The 17928-nt window shown below is 35.1% G+C and overlaps 1 protein-coding gene and 1 pseudogene across 6 annotated transcripts in view; one reads left to right on the plus strand and one right to left on the minus strand.

The window, feature by feature from the left end:
• Positions 1-17928, plus strand: part of GPHN (gephyrin) — a 623769-nt gene that overhangs the window by 130478 nt on the left and 475363 nt on the right. The window lies entirely within an intron of this gene.
• Positions 11281-12347, minus strand: LOC125168415 (eukaryotic translation initiation factor 2 subunit 2-like; annotated as a pseudogene).

The raw sequence follows: 17928 nt of genomic DNA on the forward strand, positions 1-17928 counted from the left end.
TCCTTTTTCTTTTTGCTGTTCAGCTTGGGTGCTTTTCATTATGTGGCCTTCCAGATTGCTGATCTGTTCTTCTACATCCCATAATTTGCTGTTGATTACCTGTAGTATATTTTTCTTTTTAGGTACTGCATTCTTCAGCTCTACGTGATTTTGTTGTTTTTTTTTTTTATAATTGTCTTTTCATTGAAGTTCTCACTGAGTTCATCTACTCTTCTCCAGTTCAGTGAGTATATTTATGATCATTTTGAATTCTTTATCAGGCATAATGCTTATCTTCATTTGTTTAGCTCCTTTTTTGTGCTTTTGGTCTTATGCTTTTATTTGGGACATATTTCTCTGTCTCCTCATTTTATCTAAATCTCTGTTTCTTTCTCTTGAGTAGGCCAGCTATGTCTTCTGGTCTTGAAAGTAGTGGCCTTGTATAGAAGGAGTTTTGTGGTGCCTTATAACACAGCCCTCCCCTGGTCCCCAGAACCAGGTGCTCCAGGGGTATCTCCTCTGTGGGCTTCATGTGCACTCCTCTTATGGCTGAGCTTCAACTGCTATGGGCACTGGTGGGCAGGGTTTGCATTCTATGTGGCTGTCTGTGAGGCCCAGTTGCAGTTGCTGTGGACATGCTGATGTTGGGCTGGCTCTCAGCCTGGTTGTCTGCAGTAGGCTGCTGTGACTGGGTTTGCACCTCATGCTGCTAGCCTAGTAGCCCAGCTGCAGCTTTAGGCTTGCTGGTGTCAGGGCCAATGCTGAGACTGGCTATCGCAATGAGCTGCTCAGACTGGGTTTGCCTTGCACACTGTTAGCAAGAGGCTCAGCTGTAGCCACCATGGGCTTGTTGGTCAATGGGGCCAGCACTCAGCCTAGCTATGATGGTCATTTTCTCTTCAAAACTAGGAACTATCTTAGGTTTTAGATAATTCCTCAAGTGTTGCATTAAAATTTTTTTTTTATGTTTATTTATCTAGAGAGAGAGAGAGAGAGCAAGTGCACGAGTGGGGTAGGGGCAGAGAGAGAGGGAAAGAGAATTCCAAGCAGACTCCGCGCTGTCAGCTCAAGGCCTGATGTGGGACTCAAATTCATGAAGCGTGAGAACATGACTTGAGCCAATATCAAGAGTCGGGTGCTTAACCAACTGAGCCACGCAGGTGCCCCTCAAGTGTTGTATTTTGATGATGCAAGTGCAGGAAGAACTAGAAGTAATGATAAGTCAGATCCAATTTCGAATGTATTTGATGTCCAGAATCAATATTTACCAATAGTAATAGTCCAAGTTCTGTATGACAGTTGATGAGAGAAGTTGGTTGCATTTAGAGGATATTGTAGATTATAAAACCCCACATTCTAATAAAATATCACTATCCCTTTATTTTTATTTCTGTAAATTATTCATGAAATGACATAAAATATTTTTTAAATTATGTTGCTTAGTTGGCCCAGCTGATGAATGGTGGCGATTATTTTTTCTGGCATACTGAAGGTTAAGGTGGACCTTGAAGAATATAATTAAAGTTTGGAAATGGAAGGGAAAGGCAAAAGAATACCTGGAGATACATATTCTCTCCCTCTGTGTGTGTGTGTGTGTGTGTGTGTATATCTATATCTATATCTATATCTATAAATATATATATAGATATAGATATCTATATCTATATCTATAAATATAGATATAGATATAGATATATATAGATAGATAGAGAGATATAGATAGATATAGATATAGATATATATATAGATATCTATAGATATCTATATATAGAGAGAGAGAGGGAGAGAGGGAGAGAATATATATCTATATCTATAGATATCTATAGATATATATATAGAGAGAGAGAGATTGCATGTATATGCAATCTGATATTGTATATATCAATTTATTATTTCAGCTTATATTGATATATAAATATTTTCTCAAGATGATGATAAAAAAGGGGTGCTTGGGTGGCTCAGTTGGTTAAGCAACCGGTTTCGGCTCAGGTCATGATCTCGTGGTTCGTGAGTTCGAACCTTGTGTCAGGCTCTGTGCTGACAGCTTGGAGCCTGGAGTCTGCTTCGGATTCTGTGTCTACCTGTCTTTCTGCTCTCCCCTGCTCACACTCTGTCTCTGTCTCAAAAATAAACAAAAAAAAGATGATAAAAAGGAAAGATGGGAACACATTATAGAAAGCTTCATATGACAACAAAGGATTGGATTTTACTTAAAACCACTGTTTACCATTGGGGCAATTTTATATTTAAGAGTAAGTAGTACTTTTCATATTTTTCTTTAGATGGGTAACTCAGAGTCTCTTGGAGGTTAAGAAATGGTCTTTTAGAAGAAAAGATTAAATATAGGGTTTTAATGAGGTATTAGGGATAACATGGATTGGAACAAAGTATTGGTGATGAGATAAAATGCCTAGGTGGAATGGATCTTATTTTGTTTATTCCTAGTTAATATGTATGATAATCTTTTTTGTAAAAGAAATTGTTTGGGAAGGTATCTATAGTAATTGTTTTCCTTGGTCATATTAAAAAGTAGTATAAAATTAGTTACTTTAGACATTTTTTTTGTCCTATGGAATTTTTAAAAGTGTACCACTATCTTATTATTATTATACTGTAAAATGTCAGCAGTGCTGCTGGAATGTGTGTAAAGATTATTCAGTGACTAAGTTTGACTTTGCACGTCATTTTGTATTTAATATAGGCTTTCAAGTAATATTTGATGATGTAAAAAGCTAAGTGTTGAGGCTTTGCTTCTGAGCGGAATGGAGTAACGGGGGAATCAAATTAGCTTTCTTTGTCTATAACAAGTAGAAAAACGAGATAAGATAGAGACATCATTCTGTAGCTTAGTTTATCTCAGAAACATATTCCATTTCTCAGTTGCAGTTGTGGTACGGTTCAGTCTAGCTTGGTTTTGTCCTAATCGTATTGGCAATTACATAAAATATAAATAGACTAACATTACAATTGAAATACTAATCTTGTCAGACTGTGTAAAACAAAACCAAACCCAATGGTATACTGCATTCAAGAACCACATCTTAAATATAAAGAACAAGGAGGATGACATAAAAGGATACAAGATAGATTGCCATGCAATGACTTAAAGGAAATCTAATGTAGCTCTACTAATGTCAGACAAAGTAGACTTTAAGATCAAGACTAGGTATAAGATAGATGTTTACAATGACAAAAAGGTCAGTATATCAGGAAATTATCATAATCATGGATCTATATGTACATAATGAGTTAGTTTTAAACTATATAAAGAAATATTTGTATAAACAGAATAACTGGACAAATCCCAGTTATACTGTGGGGATTTTTGATACTCCTCTCAATAGCTGATAGAAGTGGGTGACCCCAAAATAAGGAAATTGAGTAATCAGTGACCTAGGTAACAACTCTGGAATAGGTCACTGGAAAATGATAGAATTTACATTCTTTTGAAATTCATATAAAACATTAACCAAAATTGACCATATGGATCATATAGATTTATAGCTATAAAGATTAGTGTAATTTCAGTTAAAATGTCAGGTAAGTTTTTTGTGTTTTTGAAAATTAATGATCTAGTCTAAAATTTGTTTGGAAATTCACAGAACTAAGGTAGTCAAGGGAATCTTAAGGAGTAACAAAATCAGTGCAAGACTCTAGTACCAGACATTAAGACTTAGTATAACACTAGAATTATTAAGCCTGTGGTATTGGTGCAAGGATAAATCAATGGAACAGAATAGAGTATCCATTTTTGTAAAGAGTATAATGACCTCCAGACATGTCCAACCCAATCCCTGGGACCTGTAATGTATCACATTACCTAGCCAAAGGAACTTTTCAAATGTAATTAAGGTTAGAGATAATAAGATAGATGATCCTGAGTTATCTTGTGCGTTTCCAGTCTAATTGTAGGAGTCCTCGAAAGCAGAGAGAGAATTTACTCTTGACTGAAAGCAGAAGAGACATGCAATAGAAGGGGCATTCAGAGAGATTTCAAGTGTCAGAAGGATCCTATGCACTATTATTAATGGCACTGTTATTTAGGCATGTATAAGGGCTAGAGAAGCCTCTAGTTGCAAAGAGCAAAGCCTCTAGCTGAAAAGAGGAATCCCCAGCTACAGCCAGCAAGGAAACAGAACGCTGGTCCTGACACTGAAGGACCTGGATTCTGTGAACTTCAATGAGCTTGGAAGTGGAGTCTTTCCAGAGCTTCATAATGAGAGCTGACAGACCCTTTGATTTTGGTTTTGTGAAACCTGGAGCAGAAAAATCAGGCAAACCAATTCAGTCTGAGTTGTGAGATAGTAAATTTGTGTTATCTTAAGCTGCTTACTTAAAATTGTGTAATTTGTTATAGTACAACAGAAAATTATTAACATCCATGAAAAGATTTACACAAATACTATCATCTGATTTATAAGAAAGATAACATTGCAATACAATGGGGAAAATAATTTTTTTCTCTTAGGGTATTCTTACAGGAAAGAAGATCATCGACCTCTTCAAATCATACACGAAGATCGATTTCAGATACATCGATAGATTGAACTGTGAAAGATGAGAAATAAAGCTTGTAGATGAAATCATGAGAGAATATCTTCATGACCCTGGGTTAGGCAAGGATTCCTTAAACAGTAACCAGTAAAATTGATAAATTGGATCACATTATAAGTCAGAACTTTAGGAACGATAGTATAAAAGAAATAGAATAAAAGAAGATCTTTGTAATACATGTATTCAACAAAAGACTCATCTATAACAACCGAATTTAAAAAATGATCAAAAGAATTGGAAAGATATTTCACAAACAGTATGTGGTCAATAGGAACATATAAAGTTGTTCAATATCAGTAATCATTAGATAAATGTGAGTTAAAACTACCACAAAATATCTTTACACTTCACCAGAGTGTCTGGATGAAAAGGTGACATGTCCAAGAGTTAGTGAGGAAGTTATACAATCAGATAACTAATACACAAATAGGTACTACCAGTTTGGGAAGCTGAATAGTGCCTACCGATCCTGAACATACATATTTCCTATTTCCAAGAATTACACTCATAGGTATGTATCTAACAGAAATATTTGCTTATGTTCACCAAAAGACATGTGCTGGAGTATTTATAGCAGTACTATTTGTAACATCCTAAATTGGAAACAACCCAGATGTCTATATAATAAATGGATAAATCATTGTATAATTTTATACCATGGAATACTATACAATGAGAATGAACAACATAAAATTAAATTGAAAAACAAAGAACAATCTCATAAACATAATGTTCAGCAAAGGGCACCAGATACAAAAAGAATTATTTATGTAAAGGTATGATTTATGTAAAGTTCAGAAACAGGCAAAACTAATGTATAGTTTTAGAAGTCAGATAGTAATTCCTACTATTGTGGGTGGAGTAGTGACTGGAAGAAAGCATGAAGGGAGTTTTGGTTTTTTTGGAAAATAAAGATTTACACACTACTTTCAAGCCTTATCTATGTTTATTTGATATTAGAGGAAGTGGCTTTTTTACTCCTTTTCTATATAATAATCATGGTTTATTTCGTTTCATTTTTATCATTTAATGGTACCGATTATTTACAGTTTTATTTTGAGTCTTATACCTGTGCCAAAGCAAGGAGATAGGAATGTACATGAACGGTCAATGTAACCAATTGAGGTTTATTCAGAAGTGATGGCTTAATTCTACTGTGATTAAAATTTCTTTTTTTATGTTTATTCATTTTTGAGAGACAGAGTATGAGTAGGGGAGGAGCAGAGAGAGAGGGAGACACAGAATCCAAAGCAGCCTCCAGGCTCTGACCTGTTAGTACAGAGCCCAATGCAGGACTGGAACCCACAAATCATGAGATCGTGACCTGAGCCTAAGTCAGACGCTTAACCAGCTGAGCCACCCTGAGTGGCACCCTCAGGTGCCACTCTGAGATTTTAATTGCATCTTTTAATTCATTTTTTTTTTTACTTCGTGTATACTCATTGGACTTTACCTCTAAAGCTGTCTGTACTTTGTTGAAATTTGCATTTTTGTACTTAATTAGATTTTTGATTAGTTCTGTAAAATTCCCAGTAAAACTTGAGCTATATTTGTGAGTTTGGGAAGAAGTGATTACAAGTATATACTAAGGTTCTGAAAAAATCTGTATAGTGCAGGAACCATCCTTTTTAAATTTGTGTTGTCTGTCTAAATTACAGTGTAAGAGGGTGATTTGGTATACTTTTTTAGATATTTATGATATTTTCTAAGACTAATTTTGTTCTCTGCCCACATTGGTATTTTTTCTGATTGCTTTGATAATTATATAAACCTTCAACAATGCCACCTGCCATCAAAAATGCTTCACTTTTTGTTTCATCCTTTTAAGGGAATTTATCACTAAGCCAAAGCAGAAATAAATAATAGTAGTAATTATAGCAATAGAAGTAATAGCAGCATACATTTATAATGTGTCAAGCAATGCTCTAATTACTTTATATGTACTGATGTATTTAATGTAACAGTTCTGAAAGAAGTGCTATTCTTAGCTTCATTTTATTTTTTTATTAAAAAAATTTTTTTAATGTTTATTCTTGAGACAGAGACAGAGCATGAATGGGGGAGGGTCAGAGAGAGAGGGAGACACAGAATCTGAAGCAGGCTCCAGGCTCTGAGCTGTCAGCACAGAGCCCGACGTGGGGCTCGAACTCACGGACCGTGAGATCATGACCTGAGCTGAAGTCGGACGCTTAACCGGGTGAGCCACCCAGGCGCCCCTCTTAGCTTCATTTTAAACATGAAAAGTTCAAGGAATAGAGAGGTTAACTATCTTGCTGAAGGTCACATCTATTAAATAGATGCACTTGGGTCAAATCCTCTTTGTCTAAGGTCAGAGTCTGTCTGGGTTCTTAACCTCTATACCAGCACAAGACAGATAAGGAGATTGTAAAAACTGAAAATCAGTTACTAAGTAAACAAATTAAGGTTTTACAAGTTTTTCAAAATTGTAAAATGGTTAGTGCTGTTCTCAAATAATAGTGATTAATTCTGAAGTGGAGATTTTTGTAATTTTATATAAATTTATATTTGTATATATTTGTATATTATATTTATAAGCATAAATGTATAATTTAAGATACTAATTTAAACTTTTCATTAAGACATGAAAATGTTTACTAATTTCATGTTTGCAAAGGTTTCTGTATTTATCTTTTCTTTGCTGAAAGATACGAAAAAAATAATTCATGATCTGTCCTAAGCAAGAGTGGCTGGTTGTTCTATTCCTCTGTGTAGTAGTATATCTTCATGTGATGAAGTTGATACAGAATTTTTAACTTGCTCCTTGGGAATTCCTGAATATTTTAGGAACTTCATAAAAGTATTCTGGAAGCAAGCATTAAATGGAGAAGTTGGTGCTTAAAAACCTATGAAGCAAATGAAAACTAGAAAAGACAGTTGAAATGAATGATAAGATTAGAATTTAGATGAGAATTATGCTCATCTAAAACATATTTGTTTGATTCCATTTGTCTGAGTTTTTCTGAATTGCTTATAATATATCCCAATAATATCACAGTCTCTTTCCTGGATGGTACATCTTTTTAAAAAATATTTTTGTTTATTTTAATTCCACTACAGTTTAACATACAGTGTTATATTAGTTTTAGGCATACAGTATAGTGACTCAGCAATTCCATACATCAACCAGTGATCAAAACAAGTGCACTCCTTAATCCCTGTCACCTATTTCACCCATCCTCCCATGCACCTCCCTTCTGGTAACCATCAGTTTTGTTCTCTATCACTAACAGTCTAGTCTGTTTCTTGGTTTGTCTTTCTCTCTCTTTTTTCCCTTGCTCATTTGGTTCTTAAATTCCACATGAGTGAAATCCAATGGCAGTTGTCTTTTTCCTTTTTTTAAAATTGTATTTAAACCCAGGTTACTTAACATATAGTGTAATAATGATTTTCAGAGTAGAGTTTAGTGATTCATCACTTGCGTGTAACACCCAGTGTTCATCCCAACAAATGCCCTCCTTAATGCCCATCACCCATTTAGCCTATCCTCCCACCATCACCCCTCCAGCAACCTGTTTGTTCTCTGTATTTAAGGGTCTTTTGTGGTTTGCCTCCCTCTCTGTTTTTATCTTATTTTTCCTTCCTCTCTGTTCATCTGTTTTGTTTCTTAAATTTGTTTCTTAAATTCCACATAAGAGTGAGATACGATATTTATCTTTCTCTGACTTATTTTGCTTAGCATAATACAATCTAGCTCCATACTCGTTGTTGCAAATGGCAAGATTTCATTCTTTTTGATCACTAAGTAATATTCCATTATTTATGTACACACACCACATCTTCTTTATCCATTCATTAGTTGATAGACATTTGGGCTCTTTCCACAATTTGGCTATTGGTGATAGTACTACTATAAGCATTTGGGTGCATGTGCCCCTTGAATCGACATTTTTGTATCTTTGGATAAATACCTAGTAGTGCAATTGCTGAGTTGTAAGTTAATTATATTTTTAATTTTTTGAGGAATCTCCATACTGTTTTCCAGAGTGGCTGCGCCAGTTTTCATTCCCACCAACAGTGCAAAAGGGTTCCCCTTTTTCCACATCTTTGTCAACATCTGTTGTTGCCTGAGTTGTTAATTATAGCCATTCTGACAGGTGTGAGGTGGTATCTCATTGCAGTTTTGATTTGTATTTCCCTGATAATGAGTGATGTTGAGCATCTCTTCATGTGTCTGTTAGCCATCTGGATGTCTTCTTTTCAAAAAGCATCTGTTCTTCTGTCCATTTCTTCAAGCTGTATTACAAAACTGTAATCATCAGGACAGTATGGTACTGGCACAAAAACAGACACATAGATCAACAAAACAGAATAGAGAACCTAGAAACGGACCCACAAACGTATGGCCAACTAATCTTTGACAAAGCAGGAAAGAATATCCAATGGAAAAAAGACAGTCTCTTCAGCAAATGGTGTTGGGAAAACTGAACCACTTTCTTACACCATACACAAAAATAAACTCAAAAGGGATGAAATAAGTAAATGCAAGACAGGAAACCACCAAAACCCTAGAGGATAAAACAGGTAACAACCTCTTTGACCTCGGCCACAGTAACTTCTTATCAGACATGTCTCTGGCAGCAAGGGAAACAAGGTAAGAATGAACTTTTGGGATCTTATCAAGTTAAAAAGGGTTTGCACAGCAAAGGAGACAATCAGCAAAACTAAGAGGCAGCTGAGGCAATGGGAGAAGATATTTGCAAATGACATATTGGATAAAGGATTAGTATCCAAAATCTGTAAAGAACTTATAAAACTCAACACCAAAAAAATAGTTATTTGTCTTTTTCTGACAGACTTATTTCACTTAGCAATATTCTCTAGCTCAATCCATTTTGTTGAAAATGGCAATAAATTTCACTCTTTATGGCAGAATAATATTCCCTTCCATGTATATGTGTTTGCATGTGTGTGTGTGTGTGTTTGCATTTTTGTGTGTGTGTGTGTGTGTATCCCATATCTTCTTTATTTATTCATCCGTATTGATGGACACTTGGGTTGCTTCCATAATTTGGCTATTGTAAGTAATGCTGCTATAAACAAAAAGGTGCATGTATGTATCCCTTTGAGTTAATGTTTTTGTATTTTTTGTGTAAATACCCATTAGTGTGATTATTGGATCATATGGTAGTTATATTTTTAACTTTTGGAGGAAACTGCATACTATATTCCACAGTGGCTGTACACTTTGCATTCCCACCAACAGTGCATGAAGGGTTCCTTTTTTTCACATCCTCATCAATCCTTGTTGTTTCTTGTGTTTTTGATTTTAGCCATTCTGACAGGTGTGAGGTAATACCACATTGTAGTTTTGATTTGCATTTCCATGATGACAAGTGATGGTGACCATCTTTTCATGTGCCTGTTGGCCGTCTATATGTCTTCTTTGTCATATCTTCTGCCCATTTTGAAATTGCATTATTTGTTTTTTGGTTGTGGAGTTTTTAAGTTTTTTATATTTTGAGTACTAACTCTTTATTGGATATGTCATTTGCAAATATCTTTTCCCATTCTGTTGGTTGCCTTTTAATTTTGCGGATTGTTTCCTTTGCTGTGCAGAGCTTTTTATTTTGGTGTAGTCCCAAATGTTTATTTTTGCTTTTATTTCCCTTGCCTCAGGAGACATATCTAGAAAATGTTGCTATTGCTGATGTCAGAGACCTTACTACCTGTGCTTTTATAGGATTTTGATGGTTTCCTATCTGACATTTAGGTCTTTAATCCATTTTGAGTTTATTTTTGTGTGTGGTATAGGAAATAGTCCAGTTTCATCTTTTTGCACGTAGCTAACCAGTTTTCCCAGTACCATTTATTGAACATACTTTTTCCCATTGAATGTTCTTTCCTGCTTTGTCAAAGATTAATTGACCATATAATTGGGGTTTATTTCTGGATTTTCTATTCTGTTCCATTCATCCCTGTGTCTCCTTTGTGCCAGTACCATACTATTTTGATTACTATAGCTTTGTAATATAGCTTGAAGTCTGGAATTGTGATGCCTCATGCTTTTGTTTTCCAAAATTGCTTTGGCTATTTGGAGTCATTTGTGGTACTGGACAAATTTTAGAATTGTTCTAGTTCTGTGAAAAATGCTTTGGTATTTTGATAGGGATTGCATTAAATCTGTATATTGCTTTGGGTAGTGTAGTCATTTTAATAACATTAATTCTTCCAACCCCCGGGCATGGAATGTCTTTCCATTTCCTCCTCCTCCTCCAATAAGACCTGTGAGCTTATTGGTCATTTTTGTAGCTTCATTTGTGAAGCATGTGTTCATATATTTTGCTTATTTTTCATTTGTAAATATACCTTCTGTATTCTGGATAGCTATTCCTCATCAGATATATACTTTGTTGATATTTTCTCACAACTTGTGATTTGCCTATTCATTTTCTTCATGGTATCATTTTGATGACCAGTTTTATTTATTTATTTTTCACTGTTATAATAACTTTAATTTATCTTGCCTTTTACTAAGTCTATGAACGATTTGAAAAAAGCACCGCCTTACCCCATCATGTTTTTCTGACAGTTGTTAAAGTAGGCAATGAGTAGGTCAACACCTTGAGCATCGGCATCTTGCAAAGATTTCAGACCAACCAGCCATAAGCCAAAAAACTTGGCAGCTTTTCTATCTTGTATTTAATACAATGATGTATCCACTTTGATGGTAAACCTGTCCAGCCAAATCTCCACAACACACTTTGAGAATCAGTGGTGGTTAGCCAATTAGTTAGCTTTGGCACGGAGCTGTGCTCACTTGCCTGTGACAGCCTGAAAGCCGGTCTTGATGCTGGCAACAGAGCATCGAGAATGACAAGTTTCACACTGTAAGAAATAGAGTCGGGTGTCCTTTTGCAGGATTGTGTCCGGTGATCGGCACGTGTGACAGGTAACGTATTCCTTGATATATCTTCTCAAAACATTTTCTATCTGTTTCTGTTGGAATCTTCCTTTGATTACAAGTTGATTATTACCATCTATAGAACCACTTGTACCCAATTCAGCCAATAAAAATGCAAGGAGATGTTTGGGCTGACGATGTAATAGTTTACAGATATCTGTAAAGTTGACAAAAGAGGTTTTCTTTGTTGCTACTCGGACAACCTGTGGAGGTTTCATGACAAATTTCCTTTTCTCTCCAGCAACCATATCTGGATTCTTTTCCCTCATGATGTTGAACACTCAATTCAATAGCTCCTCATATGTGTAGTCTCTTTCGGAGCCTGCCCAAGCAGGGCCTGTCTGGTTACTGAAGGAGATACCATCATCTTTTTTGCTGTCTTCATCTTCTAAAGCTTCATCTTTCTCTAGTATTTCATCCTCATCTGGGAACTTAACATTCTTCTTTTTCTTCTTTTTATTGCCAAGCATGATGTCAAGGTCATCCTCTGGTTCAGCTGCTTCTTGGATATCACTTTCAATCTTAAGATCCTTTACACCTTCTTCAGCTTCATCAATATCAAATATCTTTTTTGTTTTTTTTCTTCTTCTGATTAAAGAAGTTCAAGTCATCTAAATCATCAGAAGCATCTTTTTTCCTACTGCCCTCTTCATTGGCTTCTACATCTCTGTCCTCAGTGGGCTCTGGTTCTACTTCTTTTGTTTCTGAGGGCTGGGTTTCTTCTGTCTGGGCATCCCCTTCCTCATCTAACATAAAAGGCTTCTTCTTCTTCTTTTTCTTCTTGCTCATAGTAGGATCAAAAATCATCTCATCCCCAGACATGGTGGCAGCTCGAGTGGGCTCAGCACAGACGGGAAGTCAGATGGGTCAGCCCCAGGCCCCAGCGGCAGCATTGCTCCTGCCGACACTTCTCCTACCCGATGACCAGTTTTAAATTTTGATGGTCTATTTTATGAACTTTTTTTCCTGTGACTCTACTTTTCTGTGTACAGTGTCAAATCGTTGCCTATTTCAAAGTTGAAAAGATGTTTTAGCATGGTTTCTTATAGAAGCCTTATGTTGAGGCTTACCATCACCATTATTATTTTTAATCTAAGGTTTAATTAATGGTCATATATTACTTTTATTTGTCTAGATTCTTTAGTCCAATAGAACAGTTCTGGGGCGCCTGGGTGATTCAGTCAGTTAAGAGCCCGACTTCAGCTCAGGTCATGATCTCACAGTTCATGAATTTGAGCCCCGCGTTGGTCTCTCTGCTGACAGCTCAGAGCCTGGAGCTGGCTTCAGATTATGTATCACCCTCTGTCTCTGTGCTTCTCCCCTGCTCATGCTCTGTCTCCCTCTCTCAAAAATAAATATTAAAAAAAATTTTTTTATATAAGAAAAATAAAATGGAACTGTTCTTCATTTTTTTTTTTTTTTGATTATTGAAGTATAATTGGCATACATCATTATTTTAGTTTCAGGAATAAAGCATTAATTTGACAATTCAATACATTACTCAGTGCTCACCAAAATAAGTGTAGTCACCATCTGTCACTATACAACATTATTGCAACATTATTGACTATATTCATGTGCTGTACTGTTCATCTCTGTGACTTATACCTGGAAATTTGTACCTCTTAATCCCCTTTATCTAGTTTGCTCATCTCCCACCCACCTCCTTCCTCTCTGGCAACTGCCAGTTCTCTGTATTTAAGGGTCTCTTTGTTTGTTTTGGGTTTTTGTTGTTGTTGTTGTTGTTGCACATATAATGAGATGGATGGTATTTGGCTTTCTCTAACTTTTTTTCATTTTTTTGATTGTTTCAAGTTTTTATTTAAATTCCAGTTACTTAACATATAGTGTAATATTAATTTTAGGTGTTGAATTTAGTGATTCATCGCTTACATATTAACACTCAGTGCTCATAGGAACAAGTGCCCTCCTTAATACCCATCACACATTTAACCTGTCCACCTGCCCATCTCCCCTCCAATGACCCTTAGTTTTTCTGTACAGTTAGGACTGTTTTATGGTTTGCCTCTTTCTTTTTTTTCTCTGTATATTCTTCTGTTTTTTTTTCTTAAATTCCATATATGAGTGAAATCAAACGGTATTTGTCTTTCTCTGACTTATTTCCCCCAGTATTATATCTTCCACCTCCATTCACATCACTTCAAATGGCAAGATTTCATTCTTCACCACATGTTCTTTATCCATTGGTCATTCGTTGAACATTTGGGGTTTTTCCATAATTTTGCTGTTGTTGATTGGAGTGTGTGTGTCCTTTCGAATCAGTATTTTTGTATGCTTTGGTTAAATGCCTGGTAGTGCAATTGCTGGATCATAGAGTGGTTCTATTTTTAACTTTTTTAGGAACCTCGATACTGTTTTCCAGAGTGGTTGTAACTGTTTGCATTCCCACCAACAGTGTAAGGGATGTTCCCCTTTCTCTGCATTGTTGCCAACATTTGTTGTTTTCTGAATTGTCACTTTTAACCATTCTGAAAGATGTGAGGTGATATCTCATTGTAGTTTTGATTTGTATATCCCTGATGATGAGTGGTGCTGAGCATCTTTTCTTATGTCTGCTAGCCATCCGGATGTTTGGGGAAAATGTCTCTTCATGTGTTCTTCCTATGTCTTAACTGGATTATTTGTTTTATGGGTATTGAGTTTGGTAAGTTTTGTATATATTTTGAATATTAATATTAACCCTTTATCAGATATGTCATCTGCAAATATCTTCTCCCAATCCGTTACAAGTTATTCATGAATTATTCGTGGGGTAATGTTTTGAGAATGTCAGTTCCTTTACAACATTTTATCCAGTGTTTTAACATCCACTGACAATTCTTTCCTACATGTGTTATTACTCTAGAGGTTGTTAACTGATAATTGTCTAATTCTATTATTATTTCTACAGGTATTATTCACATTCCCCTATAAAGGAGAGATATTTGTTTTGCCCAGTCGCTCCTTTGTTTCTTTTTTTAAGTTAGATATTTCATACTCTGTTATATCATTGTTCATTCTGATGTTTAAATAATTCCAAATTTGTCATTGGGCAGTTCTTCACGTTGGCTCCTGTATCATTTTGACATGTTCTCTGTTGTGTTTGACCACTTTTAAACTTTTTATCACAAGATGATATTTCAGTTTCATTTAATGTTTCTTTCTTTGCTTTGTGTTGTTTTTCTGCCCGAGACCTGGAATTAGACATTCCCTCCAGGGTGCTAGATGTCCTCATTGTTACTGTGTGTCATGAACTCTTGGCCTTTTCAGTAGACACAGCTTGAAAAAAAAATTTAAATTAAAAAGTATGAGCGTCATGAATTCCTACTGAAACCTAAAATACAATCCATAATCTCATGGTTTTTCTCTTGTTACCCTCTTCTGTATTTGCATCTCCTTTTTTCCATAGAGAATCCTGGGTCTTATTTTTTCTTTAGTGCTGTTAGGTTATTAATTTGAGTTATGGTTGGGTTAATCTGGTGCCTATATTTTTATTTTTTCATCTTCATTTATTTTAACATTTTGAATATACAACATGAATATGGTTCAAATATAAAAATTATATCAAAAAGTATACTTAGAGACCTCTCAATCCTTTCCCTATCCATTCTACCCTGTTCTTTTACTCTGTAGGGATCCAATTTCATTTTTTGGTTAATCTTTCATGTTTCTTCTTTACAGAGGTAGATACTTATATAGTCTCTAAATTTACCTTCTTTCTTATTTGAAAATAGCATCAATAATGTTATGCAATTTGCTTATTTCACATATTAATATTAATTTCACATATTCATATCCTGGAAATTATCAATCACTTACAGAGACTTTTTATGTATTTTTACAGTTATATAATATTACATTGTGTGGAGGTGTGATAATTATTCTACCCAATATTTTATGTGTAAGTATTTATGAACATTCAGTGTTTTCTGCTCCCAGTTTGTTGCTTTCACAAATAAGTGAATAATCTTATGTAAACTTTTTTTCTCTATTGTTCAAAATGTATCTTCTGTGTAAATTCCCAGAAGTGGAATTCTTGAGTCAAAAAGCAAATGCTTATAAACTTTTCTTATATATGCTTAAATCCTCCATTACAAGAGTTGTAACATTCTGCCCTGCCCCCAGCAATGAAGGAGAGTAAGTTCTTTCCCCACATCCTATTGAGCAAAGTAACATTGCCAAGCATTAGAATTTTTGCCAGTTTGATAGGTGAATGATAGTATCTCAATTTAGGTTTAATTTGCATTTATCTTTTGTAAGTAAAGTTGAACATTGTTTCATATATTAAGGTGCTATTTGAATATCTTTTTTTTTTTTTTTTCCAACGTTTATTTTTTATTTTTGGGACAGAGAGAGACAGAGCATGAACGGGCGAGGGGCAGAGAGAGAGGGAGACACAGAATCGGAAACAGGCTCCAGGCTCTGAGCCATCAGCCCAGAGCCCGACGCGGGGCTCGAACTCACAGACCGCGAGATCGTGACCTGGCTGAAGTCGGACGCTTAACCGACTGCGCCACCCAGGCGCCCCTGAATATCTTTTTTTAATGTTTGTTTATTTTTGAGAGAGAGAGAGAGGGTGGGGGAGCAGCAGAGAGAGAGGGGGACAAAGGATCTGAAGGCCTCTGCGCTAACAGCAGAGAGCCCAATGTAGGGCTCGATCTCATGAACCATGTAATCATGACCTGAGCCAAAATCAGATGCTCAACCGACTGAGCCATGCAGGCACCCCTTAATATCTTTTATTCTAAACACTCTGGTCAGTTTTTTAGTTTTTTTTTTTTTTCATTTTTGATTTTTAAGTATAACTTATACATTATACATATATACATATACATACATTATACATATAACTTATACATATGTATAAGCATAACTTATACATTATAAACTTCTGCTGATACCCAGGTCATAAAAGAATTCATCTTTGTATTTTTTACCAGCTTTATTTATATATAATGTACATATCATAAAATTCTTCCATGTAAAGTGTATTTTAATACATTCAGTGGTTTGTAGCATACTCAGTGTTTAGTATATAACAAAGTCATAATACCATCAATACTGTCAATTTTAGAGTATCTTCACACTCCAGAGAAAAACCCTGTGCTCATTAATAGTCACTCCTTATTTTCTCTCCTCTCCTAAGCCATAGTCCATTATGGATCTACATTCTGTCTGTGTATATTTGTCTGCTCTAGACATTGCATATAAAAGGAATCAGTGTAATATGTGGCCTTTCTGTGTCAGGCTTCTTTCATTTAGTATAATCTTGTTCAGAGTTCATCCATGTTGTGTGATTTATCAGTACTTTATTTCTCTTTATTGCCATATAATAACTCATTTATTAGCATTGCATGCTTTGTTTATCCAGTCATCATTTGATGAACATTGAAGTTCTTTTTTTGCTATTTTGAATAATACTGCTATGAATATTTGCATAGATGTTTTTGCATGTACATATGTACACGTTTTCACTTCTGTTGTGTATATACATGGGTGTGAAATTATTGAGGTATACAGTCACAGTCTAACTTTTTTGAGGAACTGCTGATTTGGTTTTCAAAGTGGCTGCATGTTTTGATTTTCCACCAGCAATGTATGAGGGTTTCAAATTCTCCGCATTCTCACTGACACTTACCTGATTTTTCAATTGTAGCCATTCTGTTTGGTGTAAAGTTTTATCTCATTTTGATTTTCATTTTCTTAATGACTAATGATGTTGGACAGCTTTTCTGTATTATTGACTCATCATCCTTTAGTCATTGTTTAATTTGGTTGTCTTTCAAGCATTTTTTTGTTTTAAATTCTAGTATAGTTAACATACATTGTTATATTACTTTCAGTTGTACGATAGAGTGATTCAACAATTCCGTACATCACTTGGGCTGTCTTTTTATTGTTGAATTGTAAGAATCTTTATATATCCTGGATACTGCTTTATCAGATAGATGATTTACAAATATTGTCTCACATTCTGTGGGTTTGTCCTTTCATTTTCTTAGTGTTCTTACCAGCAAAAATTATTAATTTTATGATATCCATTTTTTTCTGTTCTTTTGTTGCTTTTGATATCATACCAAAGAAGCCATTACTTAATCCAAAGTCACAAAGATTTACTCTTGTGTTGTCTTTCAGGACATGAAACATGAGTTTTAGCCTCATGTGTTAAGGTTTTTTTTAATCCATTTTGAATTAATTTTAGTATGTGGTTTAAAGTAGTATTCCACCTTTTTGCATGTGGATATCTAGTTGTCACACTTCTTTCCTCTATGGAATTGTGTTGGCACCTTTACTGAAAATTAATTGACCTTAACTGTCAGGGTTTATTTCTGTACTTTCAATTTAATTCTGTTGATCTATATGTCTGTATGCCAGTACCATATTGACTTGATTTACCATAGCATTGTAATAACTTTTGAAAATGTGATGTGTGAGTCTGCCAAGTTTTTTATTTCTCAAGTGTGTGATTGTTG

This window comes from Prionailurus viverrinus, chromosome B3 (genome assembly GCF_022837055.1).
Source record: "Prionailurus viverrinus isolate Anna chromosome B3, UM_Priviv_1.0, whole genome shotgun sequence".
Classification (NCBI taxonomy): Eukaryota; Metazoa; Chordata; class Mammalia; order Carnivora; family Felidae; genus Prionailurus; species Prionailurus viverrinus.